This window comes from Oreochromis niloticus, linkage group LG10, assembly GCF_001858045.2.
Source record: "Oreochromis niloticus isolate F11D_XX linkage group LG10, O_niloticus_UMD_NMBU, whole genome shotgun sequence".
NCBI classification, from domain to species: domain Eukaryota; kingdom Metazoa; phylum Chordata; class Actinopteri; order Cichliformes; family Cichlidae; genus Oreochromis; species Oreochromis niloticus.
The window spans coordinates 20,800,272-20,822,722 of NC_031975.2; positions in this window are offsets into that span (position 1 = coordinate 20,800,272).

A 22,451-nucleotide genomic window follows, 5' to 3' on the forward strand; every position below is an offset into this window, starting at 1 on the left:
AAGCAGATGTATTATTGATAACTAAAACTGCAATATCAGTTTAATTTGTAAAAAAGCAATTCTTTGGTTGCTCAGCTGTGATAATTTCTTTGTGGAGATTTACTGTCCAGCACAGCTAGCTTTGTCTTTCTCCGTACCAATTTGCGTCATTAGAAAATCCTTCCAACAAACATTTTCATTACTTATTTCCTGGAAAAGAGCCTGAGGCTTCCACAACAAAATCCATTCATTAATTAAAATGTAACTTTAGATAACTTTTGTTTTCTGGTGTGTAATGAGCATGAGGGCATTATAATATTAAGACTACCACAAAGGTTTTAGCTTTCTTTACAGTTTTAAAGGAAATTCCCTTGCCTTTATAGTTAAAATAGCATGCTTAAATTATAAGTAGGTTACACTCATAGGCTCAAAGCTGGTTTGATCTTTTTTTGGCCTATTATACTGGGCAGCTGTTGCTCTGCTTCATCAAATGGGTAAAGCAGGTTGTTTACTGGATATGTGGTTCAAACCCTGGCTCCATTTCTCAACGTGAAAATATCTCCAAACACCAGGTTGCTCCTGATGGCAACCAAGCCCGCTGAATAGCAGCTCCACTTCCTTTGATCTGAGAGTATGTGAATGTTTGAACAAGAGTGAAAAATCGCAAACCAGTAATGTAAAAAGCTGCTGTAGTGAAGTCTGTGAAATTGTTTATAAAGCTTCTTTTTAAAATGCATTACAGTTTGCCATGTTGCCTTTGCACATTTTTATTACCATGTTTTAGGAACTGTTAATTTGAATCATGTCACACTTCTTATTTTAGACGTGAAAACTTGTTGGCCTCCCTGGCAAACAGTACATTGCCATATGGGTCTAATCCATTTTGGGCCACTCTAAATTTAATCTCAAAATATGTCATTCTTGGGACTAGAGGGTAATGAGTGGTTGAAAACCAAAGAAAGTGTACTGCAGTTTTACTTTGCTACTACAGTCAGTCAAGCTGTTGGTCCACTCACCACCATGCTATCTTCTGTGGGAACTAATCAGTGATCAGCATTTAATAGATTATGTTCATCCAAGCTATTATGGCTGTTGTAGTTGTTGTTGTTGTTGTTGTTTTTAACTTTTCCACTAGTTGCTGTCTATGCTGCATATTGGTTTCTTGGTAACCATGTGATTATCTCAATTATTGGGCTGCCTGAATCACTGGCAGCCTTATTCTTTGCCTTATTCTTACTCTTCGCCAAAGCTCATGGACTGAGGATGAGTGGAAAACTGCTCTGTAGTCAGAGACATTAAAATTTGAAATTCTTTTGTAGAAAACATGGATGTCATGTCCTCTGGACTAAAGAGGAGAGTGACCATCTGGCTTGTTATGCCTAATCTTCAGTTCAAACTCCTACATCTTTGATGTTTTGGGGGGACATTAGTTCCAGTGGAACTAGCAGATTGCATATCTGTAAAGACACCATGAAAAGTACGAAAGGCATGTGGAGGTTTTCGAGCAACTTATTCTCCCATCCAGATGACGGCTTTTTAAGGTAAGGCTTTCATATTTCAGCAAGATAACGTTAAACTACATACTGTCCAGTCCAGTACATAGAGTCCAGTTCAAATTGAGCTACTATTTTTCTTAAAATCCACTCGGTTTAATCAAGTGCTATTACATTTGACATGGTTCATGCAAATCACCGCACTCTGTTTTTATTCACAGTTCAGTCCATTCAGTGTCCCATTTTTTTTAAAGTTGGATTTGTATTTTCTTAACTGCTTATACAACTGGCGACAGTGGTAAGGGGCTACTATCCCAGCTGACAATGGCCAGTAGGTGGGTTACACTTTTGACAGGTAGCCAGTCCAGCTGGGGGAAGTGTTTTGTACATTCCTAACAGTGGCAGTGGTAATAAGCTCCCTGTCACCTTGAGAGGCCCACAGTTTACTGCACTTTTAGCCAGTTCAGTGCTGTCCTGTCCAGCAACGAATGGGGAAATAAGGCCATCTATCTTTGTCCAGACGAAAACTTTTAGCAGGTCAGTGGCAGCAGTGGCGGCCAGCCAGATGCTCAGATCAGATTGTTAGGGCCAAGAGTGTGACTTTGATCTCTGTGAAAGGACTGAACTTACAACACCTCTGTTCCTGCAGATTGGCTCACTCATCCAAACACACACTCACACACACATGAACACCTTCACATCAGTCCATATAAATGCAGATTGTCTGAAGCAGACTGATGCATAATCTCTTGTAACACATATTTTATTTCACTCCAAACAGTGTTTGGAATTGTTGTGACCCACACATTGTGGAATATGGTCAATGAGATTTAAAAACAACTGATTATCCAATTTCCCAAATGCCATTGGACCAGGACAATGTGAAGAGAAGTGTAGGACATTTGTTGATCTGGGGGTAGCTATCAAGTCTCCAAATGCATTTACCTCTGTCTGCCAGAAAGGCAGCAATATGACCTGTGTAGCTACCGAGCAGCAACTGTAGTAAAAGTGGTTGAAGAGACAAGATAGCAACAGGGGTTCAGGATGTGGAATGGTATTCAGATACAAGTTAATGTGCTGAATTTTTTTTCTACTGCTGCAGCCTCAACCTGCCACTAAAAGCATGAAACCATGATTCCACAGGCTATGATGACTTTGAATGTTTTTTAAATTACGTTTAAAAAATTTCAAATTTTTCAATTACAAATTACAATTTTTCTGGGTCAGTTAACACAAAATTAAATTACTTAACAATAATATTTATGTTGAAATTTCAAATAATTTAGAGATTTCAGAATCTGGGTGGAGTTGAAGTTGCAAGTTAAAACTCTAACATTCAAACACAATAAATTGATTAAATCTGCATTGTGCACAGAAATAAACACTGTACAAAGCATGTGTGACATGCTGCTAGAAAAATGCTTTCTTTTTTCAGAGAAGGATATGGTTATTTCTTTATTATGAAATAACTATGATAGAGTAAGTGGACAGTGGAGACCTGTCACACATTAAAAAGGTTTGGTGAAAAATGAAAAATATGGCAAAATATGCTGCAGACCTTGGATGGATGGATGGATGGATGGATGGACATCTATCTTCTTCCGCTTATCCAGGGTCGGGTCGTGGGGGCAGCAGCCTAAGCAGAGAAGCCCTGACCTCGCTCTCCCCGGCCACCTAGGCGCTCCCAGGCCAGCCAAGAGATATAATCTCTCCAGCGTGTCCTGGGTCTGCCCCAGGGCCTCCCCCCAATGGGACATGCCCGGAACACTTCCCCCACAGCAGGCCCCCATAAGGCATTGAGACGGGATATTTTACTGTTATTTTATCATTACATCAGAATCAAATAATAAGCATTGTTTGCATTACAGTGATTGTTATAACCTCATGTTAATCTTCTATTTACAGGGGTTGGTATAATCATATAATCTTTCATTGCAGGTGTAACTATGATCATCCTTATACATATTGCCGCTTGGTGCTTATTATGGAGTTGTGCTCATGTCAGTAAGGGTTAAAAGCTACAGTCAGCGAGATGTCTGGCTGATCTATTGAGGGAAGTGACGTAGAGCGTAGAAGGCCGCACATGCTTACAAGACACTTACATCAGGTTATTTTATGATCCTTTATTTAGATATATTTTTTGTTAACCTTTAAAGTAGTGTGTATTGGCAATAATTACTCATTAGTTCATTTATGTATCATCATTAATTGTTACTTCATTAGAGAATTTCTTTAGGCTGTTGGCCTTATGTTACAACTTGTATTACAGGTATTGTCATGATTCTATATTAACATTTTCCATTACAGGTGCAGTGATAATCCTTTTGTAGTCACATGCATTGTATTTTTGTGCTTGCCAGTGAGGGGGGCTCGGTCAACTAGTGGAGGGTCGGAAACTTTGTTCAGCGCGAGGACTGAACAATCTATTGTGTTAAGGATCTTGAGCTATAGAAAGAACAGGCTTACAAAACACATATATCATGTTATTCATCATTATCCTTTATTCACTTATATTCTTTTTATTAAGCTTTGAGTGGTGACATTTATTCAACATATTACATGTATGGTTTCAGTTAGGTTATTGCACACATGCAGAGTTGGCCTCTGTCCTTACAGACAGAGTGAAGGCCGAGGTCGAGGCACACACGCACACACACACAAGCAGCAGTTAAACTCATGTAGAGGGGAGAGTTCAAACATTTAAATAATAGTTTGCGGGGCCTTGTAGCTGTTTGATTGTGCTTGCAGGAGAGACTGTTTGTCCCAAGGGATAAGCAGAGTTAGTTGATTACTGGGAAGGATCTGGCCTCGGGAAGAAGAAGATGTTCTTTTAATGTGTTAAAAGTTGTCAACATTGATTGTATTGTACTTACTTTACGCATGAGTGGGCGTTCTAATACCCTGATTTTCATAAAACTATTGTTGTGTGGTTTTTGGGGAGAGATCTGGTGCTGTCTGCGTACAGTATCCCATCTCCCGCACGTGTGTTCATTAAAATCATCGTTTGACTTGACCCGGCCAGACCAGTGTTGTTATTTTGGTTTTCCTCCATGTATCCATCCCCAATATTTTGAACCCGTAACAGCATCCTTATCAGATGCCTGAACCCACCATAGATGTTCTCTTTTTTTTTAGACTGTTAAAAAGAAAAAAATCTCGAACTTTTTCAGATTTAAATAAATAAATACTTGATCGCATTGTTTTCAAATATCATTGAGTTTTAAAATGTTGATGCCACTTCCTGAAATGTTATTGATTTTTAGTTATGCTCTGTTTTCTGAAGTGTTGAGTGTTTGTTTTCAGTTATGTTAGGTCATTATAAGTATACATTTGCAAATATCCTGTTTTTATTTACATTTCATGCATGCTATGGGCAAAAATGACTCATTATTTATCTCTTCCCAAAGTGAATTTGTCTTAAAATACTGATTATAGCAAGGCCATGTTTTCTGTTTGAGTTTACATTCAAGAATCAGGGACTCAGAAAGCTGTAATAAGTATAAGCACCTTTTTTTTTCTGGTTTCACAACAAAGCACTAGCCATTCAATTACAGCCAGTCACATTAATATTCAAAGAAGAAGCAAACACATTTCAGATATAAACAGACTAATGGAGCTAACAGTGATCATTTTTCTTTTTTTTTTTTTCACTGAGATGACAAACATTTTTAGCAATCTTCTTTCATTATAGTGTAAATTCATTTTTGCTATCGTGGGACTGCGTAAAGTTACAACCAGAGAAACACCCAGAGAAGGATGATGCGAGGATAAATGGATGCAATAGTTTTTAATCATTGTTGTTGTGGGTTTTTTTTCAAAGCATCAATCATTCCCTCCATCTGGAGAGTTGGCAGAATTTTGGTGTGAGAAATAAATGTCCATCACCTTCATTTCCCCACTTCACTGTCCTCCTCCTTAACATTAGCCATAAATCAGGTAGATAGGGATGTAGGACTAAAGTGGAGATTAAGAGCCATCTGGACAACAAACAGCAATGTATTACACAGCAGGATGGAAAGCCATTGTGATTAAATGACAGGATGTCAGACCTAAAAGATCTTCTTTGAAGCACACAAGTCTGGTGCTGGTTGTATGCAAAATGTGGGCTGCATTCATTTGACTGTTTTCTTTTGTTTGTTTTGCTCCATATATTAATATTGTTTGCATAAATCAGTTTGTCATCACTGTTTCATTTAGCAGGTTGGTGGAGATTTGCCATAAAGACTTGCAAACAGATGAAAAAAGTTGCATTTCCTGTGTTGATAAATTCAGTTTTAACATTTAAGTTTACTGAGGTGCAGATAATTATTTCTCATAAATATTCGCTGTGACCCAGTTTTATTCACCACAGGCATATACATGCTCTTAAGCTGAAAAGGATTTAAGCAGTGGAAAAAAATAGGCAGAAAAACCTCCTAAAAGTGGTAAGTAAGGCAGCTTGCAGAATTACTTTTCGTTTTAGTAGGTAAGGTAGATAGGCTAACTGGCTACAAAAGCAAACTTGAGCAAAATGTGAACACACTGATTATTGGAAATCCATCCATCCCTTACCTTGCACTTAAATGAAGATGATTCATGGTGGCAGCAGGATATACAGGGCATTCCATTTGTCCTTCTTCCCAGCAACACTTCACAGTTCCTTCTTGGGGGTGCTGGGGTGTTTCAAGGCCAGAGAAGATCCAGCGGGGGTAACCCCAGGGTATCAATTAATTGGGCGTGTCTCGAAAACCTACAAAGGGAGATGGCCTTGAACCATCCGTACCAAACATCAGAAATAACAGCAGCTCTACTCAAAAGTTGTGCAAGGCTCTCTCTAAGGCTGAGCCCAGCCACCCTGCAGAGGAAACGCATTTCAGTAGCTTGTAGTTTATTTGTAACCTTACTCTTTTAGTCCTTACCTACATTTCATAACCATAGGTAAACACGGTGAAGGGTTGAAACATGGATGGGCTGGTAAATGGGAAGGTTTGCCTTTTGGATCAGCGCTTGGGTCTCTACCCCTACAGTCCAGTATAATGCCCCCATAAATGCTGATGCAGCACCAATTAGCTGATCTAATGTGTGCTCTTCCTTCCCATTACTCATGAATAAGATCCCAAGCTACTTGATCTCTCTCACTTGGGCTCTCTTTCCCAACCCAGAGGGAGCATTCTGCCTTTATCAAGCAGTAATATTGAAATCTAACAAAGGAAAATGAATCTAACTTAAGACCCACCATGAGAGGTTAAGTCGTTTTAGAAAAAGAAAAATTGAGAGTAGTGTCTCAGCCTACACCCAGAGAGCAGGAGCGAGTTTAATTTACGAGAGAGAGAGATGAAAAGCTAAAATGGAGAGTAGTGTAACTTTTTAATGAGCTTTACATCATTCTCTTTGTTTTTAATGAAGAACCACAGCACAAGTCACACAGATGTTGCACTTATATGCCAGTGTGAAGTGATGCTTTATTGCTTAAAGTCTCTAATTATTCTGGTAAGATGTGATATTTTCACAAAATAGTCATTATGCAAGAGGTGTAAAAACTTTAAAAGTGAGATTTAACTACCATGCAGTGCAATAATACAGGCATGTGATTGAAAGTATGGAAGCTTTAAAAATAATTTGAAAGCTTCCACACTTTAAGGCCTGTTGTGCAGTATTGCACTTACTAGGCAAAGGTGGTACTGGTGTTAACATTTTGGAGACCTAAAATTACATCTTGAGCAAGTGGCTGTTAAAAAATGAATTGTATAAAACGATGTATAGATGGAACAAATTAAATAAAAGAATCCTGGCATCAGTTTTTTCCTTAGGCTATTCTGTTTTGTTACAACTCATTTTGAGCTTCTTGAATGCAATCTAATGTCATGTAGTGTTGTTGAAGCTGAAAATATTTAGACAAGTTGAAAATGTGCAAATGTGCCCAAAGCACTGTGCTATTTATAGTCAGTCTCGTGATAAATGCTGTTCTATGTAGCACTGCCCTTGGACAAGCTGTGTTAACACTTCGCTGTCGCATCTTTACAGCTAATCAGACAGCTGTAAATAGACTATTGTGTTTACAGCTAAAAGAAGGCAGGTGGGGAACAAGGCACAGCTGAACATAGTTAACACAAGTGAGAGCATTTAGGAAATTGGGGCAAGACAGGCAAGAAGTAAAGCTAATGTAGGATAATAAGTAAAACTAACCTTTAAAGTTAACCCAAAATACAATCATAGAGATATGAAGACTTGCATTAAGCAGAGGGAAGGGAACACTTGAGAACAACAAAATAAAGAAGTAAGATAAGACAAAGGGAGGAACGGAATAAAGAATCACTGAGGAAATTAAACACAAAATACAGTACAAAAATGGTTAAATACAAACCAGGAATTCCAAGCTAACACTGGCACAGTAAGTCAATCCAAACTAAACAGGGATCAGAACTCAAATCATAAAACAAGAACTAATGCTCGTGATTATAAGAATAGATAATGTGATGAAAGCAATGGCATGTTAATCAAAACATCAAACATAATAGTAACCTAAACAGAAACCCAAAGTCAAATCCGCACAATGACCTAGGACCATGATAGCATTATGGACCCACCTATACAAGCTTTTGTTTCGGACTGCAAGGAAACTCAAACCTAGCCTCAAGAGGTTTGTGCCTGAAGGGCATCCAGCATAACAGTGAGTGCCGCTCAAATTAAACGTATAGGTCCATCCACTGTGGCTATTTCCTGGGAAATGAGAAGCTGAAAGTATCTATATGTAATAAGGCAAATAAAATAATCTGTCAGTTACCTAAATATTAAAACTTGTAACCAACTTGTAACAGCTCTTCTTTATACCCAAAGACAACTCTGGGGTACAACAAGAAGCCCTACCTTAGCAAATACTTTGGGTTGTGTGAGCTGTGAGATGGAAAATGTAGATCTTTTGGGATTCAACTTGTCCAAGTGCACTTAGACAACTTTAGAAATTTTGACCAACATTCACTCTGTTCCAAAGTGTACTGCCATGCTGGGATAAGCCACTGTCACAGTTGTCACTTTTCACACTGTCACTTTTCCTTTCCCTCTCCTTGCATTGTAACAAAATGGCCAACATTATTCACTTCACCTGTCTATGGTTTTAATGTTGTCAGTATTTAGACCGGCAGAAAAATATGGCTTGCTAAAATTAAGCATGCACCGTTTGTCTGTGAGTCAGGCTTTCATCCACTGAATATGCCACCTGAGGGAGATGCTCGCTTATCAGCAGGCAATGCAACTATGGCCATGCTGACAGCATCCAGGTGTGAATGTGGACTGAGATGAATGTAAACAGTGTTGGCAGAAGAGCAAGCATGCTTAGTCAACTTTCCAACTGACACTCTCTTAGTTTCAGCAGAATCATTTCTCCTGTCTTATATAATGTGGGTTGTAATATTCATCTCAGTTGTTTCAAGCAATGCAAATATGAGCTGAAGCTTAACGCTTGCTGGTTGTGCATGACAAAACATGCTTTAACAGCTGGCTCATTCAATTTTCATCATTTGTTTTGGTTTCCGTTTTACTCTTTTGTTGTCATTCTTTCTTCCAGGCTCTATTTTGTCATAACTCAGAAATGTTTTTATTGCCCTGGTGGTCTGCATGGGAAGAATATGCTTCATAAAGATGAGGTAACTTCAACCCTTTTTATATGCCAATAATAGGTTTTGTAGTTTGCACTATATTTAACCTCTGAAACAGATAGAAAATTGGCAACTTGTAGAGCATTGAGAGAATTTTTAACACCTTTCTTTAGGGCGGTTAAATGGTCATTATGTTTCAATCCTATATGTAACTGCTCACTAGGGATTAGAATCACTACACATTTGATTCCTTATTGATTCTTATTAGGTTCTCACTAGCATTACATTTGTGCAAATTAACTGCATGCTGTGTGATCAGTGTTGGGGTCATTATAACGCATATTACACAGAATACCTTTCTTAAAGGCAGTGCAGTACATTACCCCCTTAAAAAATAATTTGCTATACTACTCATTACATCACTTTCATGTTATTCTTTAAAATCACTTGAAACACATTGTCTCCTAATTATTTAACAATATAAACCTATAGGCAACAGTCCCACATACCAACACAAAAATAAGGACATGCATATTATGTTTTTCTTAGTATTTACGCAATCATCACTATGATTTTACGTTAGAGCAAAGAGAAAAAGAGGCTACAGCCTGATTACTCATCAGCTTGTTACCTGTTGAAATTCAGGCTTTGGCTGCTGGGCTGTGGTCAGGATTCACTCAACTTTAACAATACTGTGGGCTCTTGTGAGCTTAGTGATAACATGCTGCCCGTGCAGATGCTTGCAAAGAACCGAAGTTGTGTTACCAGCTTAATGCAGTTGTTTCTATCCTGGATGTATTTTCCACTTTACCACCGTGCCCTCATCTTTTTATGCAATAAAAATCAAAGTAATGTCCATATCCACGCTGCAGACCGTACCGCTGTTTTCCTCCTCTGACACACAAACTGACAAGCGGAATTGATGGTCCAAAGAGTTGGACTACTGCGAACCGGTTCTCTGCAAGAACATTTAATCCTGTTGACATTTAAATCTTATAACCATACTATAAATTTTCTTTAAACAATATATACATACAATAGTCTACCTATCATTTGCACCATAATTTCACTTTTCTAATTTCAAGATTTTTTTATTACTTTTTTAAAGTGCCCAACATTCGCTGTAGTAAAACAAACAGGTTTAAAAGTATAACAAAAAGTGAAAAACAAATCAAAGCAAATTTGATAAAGCTAACATATAACATCTAGCAGAATCTCATCAGTCAGTGCTGCCTTCTCAAGCATACCACTAAAGGTCATCCAATACCCAAGGACTGTGCCCAAGGATTTATTTTTAGGTTGGGGTTAAATAATTAAATAAAAACAAAATACCTTAAACCCATGACCTTTCGCCAATGCCCACTGACTTGACACAGTCATTTAATTTTGATCATGGTGCTCATACAAACATGCACTTTGACATTATATTTATTAAAAGATTTTATCAGTAAGAAAACAACATTCTTTACTATGACATCCGATGTAAGATATTACTGTTAGAAAAAAAGGGGAAATCACAAGTGACTTGTTGACCTTGATGGAGGTATCATCAATCAGATTTCAACTTGTCTAGACAGACACAAGCAGAGGTGAAACATCAATATACCCACAGAAATTTTTAAACTGTATTCACACAGTATTATAGTAAATACTACACACATGAGCAGAAAACTGATGTAGAAAACATGATTTTCATGCTCATGTACAAATTTGTGTCCTATTACAGATTGAAAAATGGAGCTGGCCAAGACTTTTAAAGTAATCATGTTTTTTAAAGTGGAAAAAGTAAAGGTGAAAGGCTTAATAGTACATTGTAGTGATGTGGGATGGCACTGATTTCCTTTCCGATTCAAAGTCAAATTTAGGCTTGTATCAGTGATACTCATCTGATACCAGTACTTTGTACAAAAAATTAATGTGTTTGAAAAATAAAAATAAAAAGTAGTGTATTTCAAACTATACTTTCATAACGATTAAAAGACATTAGACTTCTTGTTCTTCTTGTTTAATTATCAAGAATTATCATTCTTGATAATTAAATCAGAAATAAAAAAAAACCTTTAAACATCAATATCTACATTATAAAATATTCAATTAACAATCAGGAACAAATGATGTACACTGTATATTTTAAAGATATCTAGCCTATATAATCTACTCTAAATGTCTATAATTTGAACTAATGGGATTCTGCAGTTTTAAGAATGCAGTGAATTCCTAACCCTAAAAACTCAAGCCTAGACATAAGTCACTTTCCAAAATTCAGCAACAGTGCTACACATTGCAAACAGCTCCACATCTTCTTCCTCTGTACCTGGATAGTGGCTGCCTGCAGCACTGAAGGACTCCCTGAGCGACGTTTGTCTCGCCCCAGCAGCACCTGTCCCTCTCCTCCTCCTTCAGTTCACCTCATCATAAATTCATCATATTCTGTATTTTTACAATTTACTTTTGTTTGTGTTTGAGATGCTTTGTGACATTGCCACATGTGTTACCAACCGTGTCACAAACTGTGCCTTGGCTGCTTGTAGAGCTGAAATAGCTCCACACATGACTCCGCTTACAATCATCAACTGAGTGAGTGAGGACACATGAGCAGTGACGCATATATACCGCCGTATTTCGCAAAACACAGGCGGAAGAAGTAGTAGTTACTACCGATCATTTAGACAATCCCAATAATATAGTTAGAATCCACTGTGTTCCTGTTAATCATTAACTGCACAAAGTAAAATTGTATCCAAAATATAGTGGATAATACTCAAACACAATGCAAATACATTAAACCTTAGTACAGTAAGGTAGTGTAAATGTACTCAGTTATATTCCTGCTGCTCTCATACATGCTTGCATCTAATGATGTTGGGGATTATAAGATTAATGATATTCTAGTTCAGTGGCTTTGTAGTGGAAGCACCAGAGGGGGGGTAATTATAGTTTAGACGGCTTGGGGGCTGGTGTCACCCCAACCCCCCTACCCCCATCATGGAAATGCCCCTGTCTATACATTTTTATTTATTTATACATGTATTATGTATCTACACATTTATTATTTTATGTTTGCTGGTTTGGGAATATAAAGATTTAGATTTTGTGCCAAAGCTCCACTCTGCTGAAAATGATGTTTGATTTTAATGATGTTTATCTGTTTTATTATATGGATTTTTGTGCTAGTAAGGTATTTCATAATGGACCCTGACAGGACAGTTCTGCCATATCACTTGATATATTTATGTCTTTATTTATGGCCATAAGGTGCTTAAACTTAAACAAAAGCATTTGGTGCATTTCATACTAGAAAATCAAAAACCTGATGGTGTACATGTCTATTCTGAAACTAAATTAACATGAATTAAATCCCATTGAATGCACCCTCTCAGGAAAACTTAACCAGTGAGATTAAAGGCTTTGGATATTGTTTTTTTTTGTGATATTATACTGCTCGGGCTTTTAGGGGAGGCTAATACCAGAGAGCTGAGCATGCAGCTCAACCAATTGTCAAACCTTTGAATTAGGAGACCTGGCCATGAAAAACAATGGATCAAGTTTTTATTCATGTAAGTACATTTGACTAGCTTTGTGCCATGAAAAGGCTGATACAACTCATACAATAGGCTAAAATGAGTTTTCCTCACAAGGTAAGCAGCTCAGACCTCTGTAAGTAGATTATAATAGAACTTCTGCTCTATTGAATTGATCTGAAAGGAGACAGCTTGTGAGGTTCAGGCACCTGATCAGCATACCTCCTAGATGGGTCCCTGTGGAGGGAGCCAGAGAAAATTCAACTGGGAGCACAACTAGCTGGAGGAATAATCTCACCAGTGTCAGGACATTCCTCACTATGCAGGAATGAAGATGTTACGTTCGCTTACCCTGTTGTCTTTATGACCATATTATTTGTATGAACATCTATGGTATATACATATACAGTATAACATACATTAGCCACACACACGCACACATACACATATATGTCTGTCTTCCATTATACAGGCGTGACTCAGCTGTGTGCTTTGGGCTGTGGGACCAGGAGGGAGTAGAGTCACTGGAACCTGGGGGGAATAGACTGCCTGTGGAGGGGATATCTTAGGCACACAACCATGGGCCTTTAGCCCTGTGGCGAGAGACCGATATCCAGTTTTCTCCACAAGACAGACACTGAAGCAACATCACCTCAGGGAATCCAGATAGGTGCAGCCAGTCAGTGGGGAAAGGCAGTGTCAAGGGCAACATAGTCCAGAAGTAGGCTGCACCAACTACCAGTAAGACACATACACATTTGGGAGTATACACAGATGGACAGAATAAGCAGAAATACAAACACCATAATAAATTTAATTCAACCTCCATGTCAAAGTTAATTTAAGTTTATTTAAGCCACTGTGCTGCTAGTCTACAGTGACAGACTTTTGAAGTCTGGCTATTGTTCTTTTATGAAGGAAAACTAATTGCCCACTAGCTGGGGCTAGACTAGTCCTCATTGGTTCATATTTCTTAAACAATGTTTAGACAATAAACAATGTTTAGAAGCAGCTTTTTAAATAACCTTTGCAGAAAATGTTGTTCACTAGCATTTGGCAAATACAGGAGAAACTGACAGCACTTTGTGTGGACATCCCCTCAACCAAACCTGGACCTGACAGATTAGCGTATCTACGCCATTGATAGATTAGGAATGGCATTTGCTGAAGGTACTGTAAGTCAAGCAGTAGAATAGTCTGTGTGTGTGTGTGTATTTGATGTGTATGTGGTGTATCTTTCAAGCTGTCCTGTCACAGCATGTTTCATCATCATACCATGTTAGTATTTTTGTTCACATACGCTTCAAGGCTTATTTTGCATTTGTCTGTTTTAGACGGTCTCCATATGATCTTGTCACTGTATCTGCAGATGGTGTGAGTGTGTGCAATATTAATGTAACTGTCTAAATTAGGACTCATGTCTTTGCCACTGGCACTTACAATGGCAGACTGGAAAAGAAAAATGAACCTGTTGTCAACATCCCTAAAAACTCATCAAATGAAATTTGAATCTTAAGGGCTATAAAGTGTGTCATGTCACTCTACTATATACTTACACTGCTCTTATACTCTCTTGCTTTGGAGGAAGGACTGAATCTTTAAGTACAATATGTGTTATCTTCATATTTTTTAAGTTTCATTTGGAATCCATGGCCTACAGGAGGCTCATGTTTAACACAGTAGTAGTGTAACTGCAATGGGTTCTTGTTCAGTTCAAAGCTTATGGCCATACCCATGCAAGGCAAAACTGAATCTGACATTGACTACGGTGAAGGAGAAATCCAGTTTTCAGTGTGGTATTGCTGACATAAGATGCACATAGTGACGTATTAAGCTGCATAAATCTGTCTAGCAGAGAACACACACACGCACACACATGTGCATGAACTATATATAGTTATATAGTTAATGCACAATGTATGTTGAAGTGTCCTTGGGCAAGATGGTGAACCCGTGTCACATGCCTCTGGGTTGACATGTTAAAAATATGTTTGTGTATGCAGCTTTCATTGTAAAAAGTATTTTTATGCTAAATAAGCATAAAAAGAAGGACTATGACATAGTCTTACTTATATTGCATATCAATCAATAGTAAAACCTCTTTGAAATTCTTTAATAAAACAGTTGTTTCCTAAGATAAAAAGGACAGAAAAACAAACAAAAAAATTCGAAAATGTTTCAACTTAATGTGTCAAACATGCAAGTTTTGGCACTTGCAACTACTTTTGCAAATATTCTCCTATCATATGGACATGTTAAGTGACCAGTGCTTGCTTGGTTTTTGGCACCCAAGACATAGCTACTGAACATCAGTTAGAGGAACATACTGAGCAGTTTTTTTTCTTTACTTCTCAAAATTTTAAAAATATGTTGACGTGACAATGCATAATTGTGGCATTGGATTCAAGCTGATATTTTTTTCTCCAGTGACTGGTTATGGAAAATCAGATTACCTTAATCCATGAATAAAATGCCATGCTAGATATCAACCAGCATGTAAAGATTTAAAGGTAATTTCTTGTATCAAGCTTAAATTGTATAGTATTAAGATAGATGTAATTTGAGATTCACTGAAAAGGCATCTAAGCATCAAACTTTCTATAAATCAGCTATAAAGACAAATCTCTTTGGAAACTTTGAATAAGGTTTGTGCACCACATTCCCTATTGCAGCTACAAAAGGTACTTATCTTCAAACCATATGGTTAACATCTGTCAAAAGTCTCATGGTTACAGCACATTTAATCTCCAACAAATACAGGTGATGAAGTGGTATTGTGTGTAGTGTAGATGGGAAGGAAAAAAACCACTAGAACAGGTGGTTGCCCCACGGGGATTCTGAGAGCTACCGTGTTAGTGCTGCAAGTGAAGAGTAGATCATTTAAAATCACAAGAACCACGCTTAAATCTTTTATCATACAAATGAAAATGCATTTCTATAAGGAATGCAAAGTAGTTTCTAAATAAGGAATGTCTCTAAACCTTCCTAGGCCATTTTAATCAACATCAACCAGACTGTACTCTTATCTGCAAAGTAACCCAAAGCAACAGCGTGTTCTAATTTCACAGATTTAGTCACAGGGAAGAACCCAGTCAGTGTGAGAGATTAGAGATTTAAACATGTCTACACCTGCAGCTCTGTTTTGCTGCAGGGCCAGCATATTAATAAGGACCAGAATAAGTATGCTTGGTCCATGAAGTTCTACGGTTTAGTATGAAAGTGCAATTATTTACCACAAAGACAAATGTATGACTTTGGGGGGTTTTTTTTTTAGTACTTCTTGGCGAATCAACTTGTGATGACTTAGTGAGGGCATTAAAAAGTTCTTGCTTGCTTGTATGTTGTAATTACATTTATAACTTACATTTTACTAACTCTTGCCTTTTGCCACACTGCAAGTGATACTCAGCTCTCCTTGTACATGACCTGTTTTAAAAAGTGTTTAATGCCTAAAATGCTCAATATACAAATCCAGTTTCAATTTCATTTTCGATTCCTAGTGTGCTCAGCCCAGTCTGGTGACCGGCCAGTGAGTCATGTATGTCCGATTACAAGCTAGTCAATTTCATTTATGAGGAACATGCATACAGGGGCACACGCAATTAGTCGGCCACACGCTAACCTTTCATTAGAAAAGAAGCTGCTCACTGTGTGTGAAGACAGAAGAACCTTGGGGGATCACCTCAAAAATGTTTGTTACAATAGATATCAGACTCGTATATCACTCTGATCATCATGACCCAGCTGAGCATGGATGTTTTAAAGAAGGCAACAAAAGCTAAAGGTAGCCCAAGCTCCTAGGTAGACCCAGCCAAAAGCCAGCAGCCTTTTATGAGCACGCTATCAGAGCCGAAAGTAGGGGCAGGGTGGAAAATAGAAAGGGGTCAATGTCCTGCTATCTCATGAGTTCTATACACATACTGGAATATGTATTTATTAAATAAATCTGTAATTGCCTTTTTCACTAGGAGTTAACTCACAGTTCTCTTTTCATTTCACTTATACTGACAGCAGCAGAAACTGCACAGGCATAGCAGTTCTATCTTTGTAGTTGAACCACAAAGTGGAAATGTCCTAAACTAAAGATGTAAAATGTTGTAGGACTTCTTGCTCTTTGATTTCTGGTTTAACTTTATGTTTATTCATGTTATGGATTTTAGTTTTGGTGAAAATCCTATGGTTAGGTTCCAAACTTACCATTTCAAAAAAAGATTGTATTGCTTTCAAACTTAAGAATGCTGTACAAACCATTCTTTGGTTGCCAGTGGTACTGGTATACTGCATAAAGTGGACAGAATAATGAAAAAGAGGACTACCTCCAAATCCAAACTCACCTCAAATCAACATCTTGGACACAATTTGGTGTTCCGACAGGACAGTAATCCCAAATTCACATGAAAACTGGTTTTGGAATGGAAAAAGAGGCTAATGTTAACACAATAAACCAGGATGACAGTAAGCTTATGGAATAGCTTTCCCAAAGCCCCGATGTCAACCCTCTACCAAGTCTGTCAAAAAAAGTGGTCCAGTATCCTGCCAGAATTTTGCTAGAAGCTTGTTGATGACTACCAAAAGTGTCTGGTCAAGGTATGACTTGCTAAGGGACATTTAATCAAATATTACTGAGGATGTATGTATATATTTGATTCTATATTCATACTTCTGACCCTCTGTGGATTAGAAAAAATTCAAAATACATTCAAACTTGTGCATCCAATTCTTGTTTTTCTTAAAGCCATCCATATAGATGGATGATGTACCATCTTTCCACCCTTGAAAATGAACTGCTCAAGGAAACTATTAAAAGGCCAAAATTACCATGACATTCATCCCCATGATGAGTATATATGTAAACTTCTGACCAAAACTATAGCTCGTCTGTTTTGGCAAATCTTACATGAGGTAAATACTGAATAGCCAGTGTCCTGCAGGTTTTAGATGTGTCCAACACAGCTGATTTAAATGGCTAAATTACCTCCTCAATATGTCTTGAAGTTCTCCAGAGGCCTGGTAATGAACTAATAATTTGATTCAGGTGTGTTGACCCAGGGTGATATCGAAAACCTGCAGGACACGGACCCTTGAGGCCTGGATTTGGACACCCCTGGTTTAAGGGCATGTTATAGGGAAGATGCTTGTATGTTATGGACACAAAAATTACTAAAAAAACCCATTAACAATCCCCACAGGCTAAGGAGTGCATAGCCTGGGTGGGTGCATTGAGTTCTGCAACTTCTACTGACAAAAATGTTATCTTCAAGTTACACCTTTGTGGGATCATAAAATGTGTAACATGTTCTTAGTTGTCGCTGTTCTTGTTCTTAGTTGTTAGTTCTGGTGCTGTCAACAGGTTTCTGTACTAACAACATATCTTCTATTCTGGCTCCCCAGTACACCAAACCTATAGGTAAAAATTAGTAGAAAATATTCCTTCTTGCAACCACTTTATATTGATTACTAAACTTTATACTCTGAACTCGCAAAATAGCAAGACTTTGCACAATAACTGGCCATGTATTCATGCTTATCTGCTTGACATCTTCACATCACGTTTCTCTACTATTATCCAAACATCTACCTGCCTGAGAAAGCCTATTACCCGTTGCTAACAGCTAGTGGTGTATAAATAATTTCCCATATCAATGATTTCCCAGTGGCTGAGGTGTGTAGGTATATTGTATGCTTTAGAAAAGCATATGTAGATCTACTTTTAGAATTACTACCTTCATCTAAATTGCTATTAACTTTTAAATCAAACCCAGAATCTTTTCAAAGTTCCTTAAAGGTCAGACTATAAAAGCATAGGATAAATTTACTGAAGAACTATCGAAAGCCTAGAATGTACAGCTCCAAGCATCACGGATCATTGAATGTAAGTTGTCCATAAACTCTGTGCTTTATGATGCTTTCAGATCCTAGTAAATGTACCTTGTCTACAAAAAGACATTGTGCAAGGTTGTCATACTGTGTTAGATCTTTGCTCTCACATTGAAAAGAAGAGGATTTAAGCCTTTCTATGTGGGTCAGATTTGTACTCAGGAAATGGAGAAGTGGAAAAACAAGTACTATAATTCTTAACTCTCCATTGCATTACATTTAATACACACTTTTAACACAACATCAGCCACTATACACTTCAGATGATTACAGTGGCAATCTAAAGGTAAAAGTGCCTCCAATACAGTTTGTTTTTCTTCAGTCTGAGTCACTGGAGACTTAATTAGCAGCTGAAAATATAAGGCTTTTCAAATCTGAAAACACAACAGGGATTCTCTGAACACCTAGATGGGTATGTTTTGAGACATTCTGAATGACAAACAGCTTTTCAGCATCATATTCAGCACTAATAGTTGTTGTTCTTGTTTTAGAACTCCACACACACTCCTTTCTCCCCCCTCCTCCCATTTTACTGAATTTAAATTTCATTTGCTGAGATAAAATATTATGAGCCACAAATACAAATAAAACTAACCTATTCTTTGAGCCTATTAATGGTTTATACCATTTCACTTTCTTTCAGTGCCAGCAGCTGCTGACCCTATTATGAGTGCTATGTAACTAACCAGTTCCAAGATAAATTATAGATGTATAAATTCAATGTACTCTTTGGAAATATTGGGGTTTGGCATTCATGTTGATGTTGTAGTGGCAGCTAAATATACCAATCACAAACAGTGTGTTTGAAATATTAAGCCACTGTATGGCAACACTGACCACTCCCAGCAAGACAGTGTACTCCACCATTATCCAGAAACAGCTCAGCAAGAACTGAAAAAACATGACAAAGAGCCCCATCCATTGATCTGGCCTCCAAACTCCCCAATTACTAATCCGATCTAATATCTGTGGGACTGAGCTCAGCTCACGGACTTAACCGACAGAACCTGAAGGATCATCCTGGAGCCAGATTCCACAGGACAACTAAATGGGTCAGAGCTCTTTTGACGACAAGTATGACACAATATTAGCCAGATGTTTTTATTAGCCCTGTGACAGACAGGTGACCTTTCCACGGTGTACTCTGCCTCTCGCCCTATGGCGACTGGGTTAGGATCCAGCCACCTGAAAGCTTCCACTTGCACAGACTCATGAAGTAAAAAACAACTCAGTATCACACTTTCTGTCAGTAATTAGTAAATAGTTGTATGCATGTGCATTATGCACATGTAGTGCATTTAAAATCACATACATGATCTGCCTTTGATGATAATGGATTTGAAGTATCTTGACAGTTAGCCTTGGCAATTAATCCCAGTTTAAACTGAGTGTCTTGGCAAAAAGAAGAAGTTATGCAACCATTACCCTGTTACCCTGCTCAGAGTGTTACTAATCCCAAGCAGATTACAGTTGAGCTGGTAATGAGGCATGAAGAAAACCAGCAGAAACATACATACCCAATTAATACATATAGATAAATACATATTATAAACACAGAGAAAAACATTTGAAAAATTCTATATGCAGTTGAAAATTACATACATAGGCATTAGAGGACACTCCAACCAACACTCAGTGCTAATGCAGGAAGCATAGTCTAAATTAATGTGAAAGGTCATATTATTTTCGGCTTGACATTTTACATCCCAACAAGCATCATTGATTCAGTAGTTCAAAAGTCACTGAATGTCATATCTAATGAAGACTGTCGTATATTGATATAACGTGGTGGTATCTTTAGCATCACGACTTTTTCCAACACTGCTTTCGAAAAGAAGTCACTACTTTAACTATTACTGAAATCGGATTCCTTTGATTTGCTCTTTTGATTGGTGTCAAGTGGTGGTAACATGAGGAGATAAGTTTCAGAGGACAGTTAATATGATTAATATTATATGACCAATATAATATTAATTAACAATGGTCCAGAGAACTGTAGTTGCTCTTTCACTTGAACTCCCTTTTTAAATTTTCTGTGTTGCATTCCTCTGTTTTGTCACATGGCATCCCTTTTAAATAAGTGAGATGCACAAAGAAAGCTTCAACAGTTTAGCTAAGCAGATAATAATCTTTTTTTTAAAAAAATGCTTTGCAAATTCATAATAATGGTTCATGGATAATCAATATTTTATAACTGAAAGTTCTTGGTGTTTGAAACAATGAACAAAGATGAGTGTAAAGAAATGGTTCCTTTTATAATGAGTTTAACATTTTTCAAAACTTTTTGGTAATTTTCATTTCTGTCGTTCAAAGTGTGGCCCTTTAATTACTTTATCTAAGTCATTATCGCCTTATGAGGAAAAAAGCAAAAAACAAAAACAAACCAGTTGCCTTTTTTAAAAATTCCATTAAAAAAAACATAGATCTGTGCCAATATATTCATATTTTGGATATCTTACAGGGATCAAAGCATTGAGGTGAAGTCCTAAAAAGTGAGCCATGTGCAGACTGCATTATTAATACAGGACTCCCTGTACTCCCTTCTCTGCACTGACTGAAGAGCTTGTACCTCAGTTGATGAAAGGGCTAGCTATGATGGCACGGTGCACGGTACATTGCAGACGGTTGTGTAATAATCAGAGGGATTCACTTGCTGTCCTTTGCAGCTGCCACCCTGCCCAGAGAGAGAGGTGCCAACACAGGGGCCCAGCAGCCAACTGCTGCTCTGTTTCAAGTGCACTTTCCTGGAAGGAAGAGCGACTCACAGATTCAGATTCACTGTTTTCTTTTATATGTGTGTGTATATATATATATATATATAATTTATTTATTTATTTTTTTGGTACAACTGAGTCTGAGTTTCAGGACTGTTGTAATACATTGCCCTTTGTGCACCTGGAAGTATGCAGCCACCACAGCATTGTTGGAAATGACAGAACTTGCTTTAGTGGTCATACAAATATCAATATGATAATATAATATATAAGTGACAAAATTTTAAAGATACACATTGTTTTTAATACTTTTGAATAATTTATGTTTTAATAACCTGGCAATGATAAGACTTGGCTACAGTTTTTCTTAGCCAAGGAAATTATTTTTTCAATGATCATTTTAACTTCTGTGATCTTCCAGGTTTTAGTTTTGTTGAGCTGACAGGTGCTTTCCTTCTTTTTAAAAATATACCAGATTATTGATTTTGGCCACTCTCCAAGTTGTTCTGGTTGCTCTCATGGGTTTCTTTTTGTTTTATCACCTTAATGATAATTGAATCAATATCTCTTTAGAGCCCATGTTGAGAGTTAAAGTAAACAGCTGACAAATACAATTTGGAATCAACTCCAGATCTGCCTCACCTGGCCACGATACTGCTTTTTTTAGTCAAATGTTGACTTACCTTTGAGCCTCTGAAAATGAATAAATAAAGCTGTTGTAATTCCCAAACAGTTCATGTAGTGCTTTTGTTAAATCTCTTGAATAAAACCTGAAAACATAAAGCTATACTTCAATCACATCCACTTCAATCACTAAAATCCACTTACATGGTATGCAGAGTCAAAATTACAACAATAGTGTGATTGTAACTTGCAGTAAGCAACCCTGCAAAATACTGCTTATTTTGCCATTGAGTGCTGCTTGATGTCGCTGGGCCCAGTGACGTGAACCTTGCCCTGCCCCACATGAAAAATGTGGTCCCGAGCATGGTTCAGCTGGACTTGGGCAAATTAAACATGCAACCCAAGCATGGAACTGCAAACAATGAGTGCCTCTGTAGAAATTGTTTTTTTTAATGCATAAACAATACACGACCTGATAGTGTGTCACTGTTTCTACTGTTTTGGCACAAAATGCATAAAAACATAAAACCTGTGCTCTGCAAGGGCGCTTTTAAAACTGCATGCGTGCGCATTAAAGAGAGCACGAGAGAGAGACAAGGTAAGATTGTTTACTAAAAGGCATTTCACTTCCAAGCTTCCAAGAAACACTGGCAGCATCTTTATGCGAGG